Source organism: Urtica dioica, chromosome 3, assembly GCF_054948205.1.
Source record: "Urtica dioica subsp. dioica isolate 48M chromosome 3, U.dioica_male_clone48M_v1_H2, whole genome shotgun sequence".
Classification (NCBI taxonomy): domain Eukaryota; kingdom Viridiplantae; phylum Streptophyta; class Magnoliopsida; order Rosales; family Urticaceae; genus Urtica; species Urtica dioica.
In genome coordinates this window covers 38,280,646-38,286,369 of record NC_142758.1, presented here as the reverse complement: position 1 = coordinate 38,286,369, position 5,724 = coordinate 38,280,646, and the positions used below count along the sequence as shown (strand labels likewise).

Below are 5,724 nucleotides of genomic sequence, written 5' to 3'. Positions count from 1 at the left end.
CTTCTAATTATTTATTTGATTATTGATTTTTTTAATCGTGCTAAAAATAATTTGTTGTTTAACGAGTTATTTTACACACTAGCTGAACAACCCTGCGTTTAGTAATTACACATCATATCTATAACATAGATAATAAAGAGAAGGCTCCTTCCAACTTTTATCCACGGATTGACACGTGGCTATCCGTTTGGGCGACACGTGGCGGTGCTGAAGCAATTTTTAACTGACCCTTCCACTTCTTCTTCGTCCAGATTTTGCGACCCTCCCACTTCTTCTTCATTATTTCTCACAAAATAAAAAAATTTAACATTAAATTATAACCAAAACGCTTCAAACATCTAATAGCCACTCTCTTTATAACTTCCCACTTGTCGAATTCTTCAAAAAAAAAAAAAAACAAATATCTCTCTCTGGTGCATGGACCTCCGCACCAATTCCCTACAAAAAAAAAAAAAAAAAAGCTTGACCTTCTTCTTCCTTTTTTTTATTATTATTTTCCTCAAAAGAATGAAAATAAATCCACAACAAAAGCTTCAAACAGGTACTCTCTTTCCCTCTGTGCTCGTTTACAGAGTAAAAAAAAACCCATATGAAGCTTTTCCTTCGAAGTGCGAACGAACCGCATCGATCTTGGATCGTACAGTGTTCCATCCCCAAGGCGGAGGTCAGCCTTACCTAGGGTTCATCGTCGCCATTGTCGACGGCGGTTAGAAGCTCAAGTTCGTCGTCCAAAACGTTCGAACCAGAGACGACATTGTAAGTCCAAACTCATTCATCGATTCCCTGTCCAATCGGTGTGCTAACCTTAATCAACAACAAATCGAAAAAATTGACCGATTATTGGATTGGAATCGGCTAAATTAATCGAACCAGGTGTTTCACGATAGGCTCATCGAGAATTCACACGTGGATTCGAATGCTGAGAGCAAGTTTGAGAAAGGGAAGTAGGTTCTCTTGTTCGTTGACGAGGCTCAGCGCAAGCTTGCTTTCTTTTATCTTTCCTGAATTATTAATAAAGAAAAATATTTCTCTGTGAAAATTATTTTCACAGGCTACATTCTGCAGGGCAGTTGTTGGATGTGTGTATGGGAAATCTGGGGTTAGGCCATTTAGAGCCCTGAAAAGGCCTATCATTTCCCAGATGGGTATGTAAAAAATTATTTGTTTCTGATGTTCTGATTGATTGGGTCACTTTCATACATGCGATTATAAGAACTTCAGTATTGCTTGCATAGACGAAATAACTGCAGTTGAGAAAAAAAAAATCAACCAACGTTGTGGGCTCCTTCTATGTTCGACCATACCTAATTTCGTGGGCTTTTATATAATCATTCCAACGGATCCCTGAAACAGGTATTTGTTTGTTGTTGGCTTATAACGTCGTCTTTTATTTATTTAGTTATTATTTCTTTTTTATCAGCACTGCAAACACTATATTCAGTTTCACAAGCAAGTCAAGTTCTGGTTCCAAAACAGACAAACTGAAATGAAGGTAAAAACCCATTTAGTCTATAACAATTGATGAATATTTGTGAGTACAATTCAATTTTTTTTTTAGACCAGCTCAGAGACGAGCTTAACCAGATATGCGCTCTCGTGACCATCAACAGCTTGACCCACGTCGACACGCTCATGGACGCGGTACTATAACCATAATAACTATACACAAATCCCGCTCACATTTTTTTCGTTTCCGATACGATATTGACTCTTTGTATATTATTAGAATCGATGGACGGAGATGTTTCCGTGCTTGATGGCTAGGGCCGCCACGAGCGGTGAAGTTTCTGCGGTTGTGCAAGCAACACGCGGACGGTGTGTGGGCCGTGGTCAACGTCTCGGTCGGGATGAGCCACGACTCTTCGAGGAGGCTTCCCTCAGCTTGTCTCATCCAACACATGCCTGATGGCTCATCCAAGGTACTACTCAAAATCATTTCATGAAATCTTTTTATTCAGATTTCAAGACAAGGAATGCTCTGTCTATTATTAATTAGTAGAAATCAGGTAGGGCAAGGGGTTCCTCATCTGAAGGTTTTAAACTTGTTTATGTTTAGTGTCGCTTTCCACAACATTATTATTATTATTGTATATACTGCTTTGGACCTTGCAAATCTTTTGATGACTTCTGGAATCTTTTGATCCACTATTTTATTTTGGCATTTTTGTTGATGTATACTTTTTTAAAAGTTAAGAAAATTGTGACGTCCAAAAAATGTTATTAAAATAAACATCCACATTGATATATCAAAACATGGTCAAATAAGAAAAGCATATATGGCAGTCACGTTTTTTTAACTTTAATAATCTATTTACTATAAAAAGTTAGTGATGAAAATGAAATATAAAAAAATCACATTTATAATTATCTTTCATCTAGGAGATAATTCTGACAGCATGTATCTTCAATATATCTTCAAGTCACTTCAATATATCTATAAGAAGCACGTGAATATGAAGAAGCACCCTGCTTGCATTTATTAAATCAATGATAAGCAAAGACTTTTCAACTACTTAAATATCTTATATCACTACTTAAGTCATCAAATCTCTTCATCTCTAACATCTTTCAACTCCTATTTCAACTAAGATTTCACCTTCGGTTCTCCCTATGATGAGTTCAAGTTCAAGGTTAGCATCTATTTAATTTCACTGTTATTCAACTTCATAAAGACATCAATTCATTTCTCTATTTGATCTTACACCAATTCATATGTATTATTTGTTAAAGAGTTGCTACTTTATACTATGTTTCTTTTGGTTTCATATTTTTTATACTGAGAATATTCTGAGAACAAGGTATAGTTCCTTCCCTTTCAGAACCAACTGACAACGCTATGGTGTCTTTTCAAGCGCCTTTGACGGAAAACAAAGATGAAACCATTCAAGCTGCCACCAACAAAGATGAAGTACATATTCTACCCTCCCAAAGTGAAGAAAAACAAGTTTACACTCGGGCTTCCGAAGTCGATGAAAACACCAGACTAAAGAAGAAGCCAAAATAAAAAAAAAGTCAAAACTTGTGTGGGTGTTAGCCCACTGTTTTTTGTTCAAAAAGACTCACATTTTCTATGATAACAAGCTTTTAGAATGTGCCCTTTTGATTTTGAATCCTTGGTGTCTAGCTATTTTGAATGTTGTGATCATAAGAAACCAGAAAAATGTTGAAGGGCTGTACATTTTGTCTCCACTTCACTAACAAAGTGAAGAAACTTTCCTTTAGCTTTTGTGTCTTGGTTGTAAATTTTCTATCAAATATTGTGCTAATTATTTTGTTTATGACCTTCGACCATCTTGTCGGTGAATCCAACGAATTTTGTTTACTCCAAAGAGAAGTATTGACTTGTAACTTTTTAAAACTCTGCTAAATGGACAAAATGAAAGACTTCTTTGTTATGATTTTGTACAACAAACTATGAAATTTATGGGATTTGTTAATGCCTGAAAATGGATCAACACGAGAACCGGTCTGCGGTCGAACTAAGGAGGTCAAACTGACGCCGAGGTCGAGCTTAGGCCGAACTGAGGCCGAGCTGTCAGGGTCGAGCTTATAGGTCGAGCTGCCGAGGTCACTGACGAGGTCGAGCTTAGGCCGAGCTGAGCCCGAGCTCGCTAGGTCGAGCTCTTCGGTCGAGCTGACGAGGTCGAGCTGCCGAGGTCGAGCTGAGGCCGAGCTGAGGCTGAGCTGCCGAGGTCGAACTGGCGAGCTCGGCCTAGGCGAACTGGCGAGCTCGACCTGGCGAACTGGCAAGGCGAGCTCGGCTTAGGAGAATTGGCGAGCTCGGCCTAGGCGAACTGGCGAGCTCGGCCTCGGCGAACTGACGAGCTAGGCCTAGGCGAACTGGCAAGGCGAGCTCGGCCTAGGCGAATTGGCGAGCTCGGCCAAGGCGGACTGGCGAGCTCGGCCTAGGCGAACTGGCGAGCTCGACCTGGTGAACTGGCAAGGCGAGCTCGCATTAGGAGAATTGGCGAGCTCGGCCTAGGCGGACTGGCGAGCTCGGCCTAGGCGAATTGGCGAGCTCGGCCTAGGCGGACTGGCGAGCTCGACCTGGCGAACGGGCAAGGCTAGCTCGGCCTAGGCGAACTGACGAGCTCGGCCTAGGCGAACTGACGAGCTCGGCCTAGGCGAACTGGCGAGCTCGGCCTAGGCGAACAGGCGAGCTCGGCCTAGGCGAACTGGCGAGCTCGGCCTAGGCGAACTGACGAGCTCGGCCTAGGCGAACTGGCGAGCTCGGCCTCGGCGAACTGACGAGCTAGGCCTAGGCGAACTGGTAAGGCGAGCTCGGCCTAGGCGAATTGGCGAGCTCGGCCAAGGCGGACTGGCGAGCTCGGCCTAGGCGAACTGGCGAGCTCGGCCTAGGCGAACTGGCGAGCTCGGCCTCGGCGAACTGACGAGCTAGGCCTAGGCGAACTGGCAAGGCGAGCTCGGCCTAGGCGAATTGGCGAGCTCAGCCAAGGCAGACTGGCGAGCTCGGCCTAGGCGAACTGGCGAGCTCGACCTGGCGAACTGGCAAGGCGAGCTCGCATTAGGAGAATTGGCGAGCTCGGCCTAGGCGGACTGGCGAGCTCGGCCTAGGCGAATTGGCGAGCTCGGCCTAGGCGGACTGGCGAGCTCGACCTGGCGAACAGGCAAGGCTAGCTCGGCCTAGGCGAACTGACGAGCTCGGCCTAGGCAAACTGACGAGCTCGGCCTAGGCGAACTGACGAGCTCGGCCTAGGCGAACTGGCGAGCTCGGCCTAGGCGAACTGGCGAGCTCGGCCTAGGCGAACTGACGAGCTCGGCCTAGGCGAACTGGCGAGCTCGGCCTCGGCGAACTGGCGAGCTCGGCCTAGGCGAACTGACGAGCTCGGCCTAGGCGAACTGGCGAGCTCGGCCTCGGCGAACTGACGAGCTAGGCCTAGGCGAACTGGCAAGGCGAGCTCGGCCTAGGCGAATTGGCGAGCTCGGCCAAGGCGGACTGGCGAGCTCGGCCTAGGCGAACTGGCGAGCTCGACCAGGCGAACTGTCAAGGCGAGCTCGCATTAGATGAATTGGCGAGCTCGGCCTAGGCGGACTGGCGAGCTCGGCCTAGGCGAATTGGCGAGCTCGGCCTAGGCGGACTGGCGAGCTCGACCTCGCGAACAGGCAAGGCTAGCTCGGCCTAGGCGAACTGACGAGCTCGGCCTAGGCAAACCGCCGAGCTCGGCCTAGGCGAACTGACGAGCTCGGCCTAGGCGAATTGGCGAGGTCGGCCAAGGCGGACTGGCGAGCTCGGCCTAGGCGAACTGGCAAGGCGAGCTCGCATTAGGAGAATTGGCGAGCTCGGCCTAGGCGGACTGGCGAGCTCGGCCTAGGCGAATTGGCGAGCTCGGCCTAGGCGGACTGGCGAGCTCGACCTGGCGAATAGGCAAGGCTAGCTCGGCCTAGGCGAACTGACGAGCTCGGCCTAGGCGAACTGACGAGCTCGGCCTAGGCGAACTGGCGGGCTCGGCCTAGGCGAACTGGCGAGCTCGGCCTAGGCGAACTGGCGAGCTCGGCCTAGGCGAACTGGCGAGCTCGGCCTAGGCGAACTGGCGAGCTCGGCCTAGGCGAACTGGCGAGCTCGGCCTAGGCGAAGTGGTGAGCTCGACTACGAGCAGTGGTGAGCTCGACTAGGAGCTCCACCAGGCGAAGTGGCGAGCTCGACCTAGGCGAACTGGCGAGCTCGGCCTAGGCGGACTGGCGAGCTCGGCCTAGGCGAAGTGG

The 5,724-nt window shown here is 48.0% G+C and overlaps 1 long non-coding RNA gene across 1 annotated transcript; it reads left to right on the top strand.

The window, feature by feature from the left end:
- The first annotated feature begins 270 nt into the window (after positions 1 to 270).
- Positions 271 to 1,231, top strand: LOC149402732 (uncharacterized). Its single transcript, XR_016296215.1, has 3 exons — positions 271 to 541; positions 610 to 756; positions 888 to 1,231. It is a non-coding gene; the product is annotated as an uncharacterized LOC149402732 (long non-coding RNA).
- The last annotated feature ends 4,493 nt before the right edge of the window (positions 1,232 to 5,724 follow it).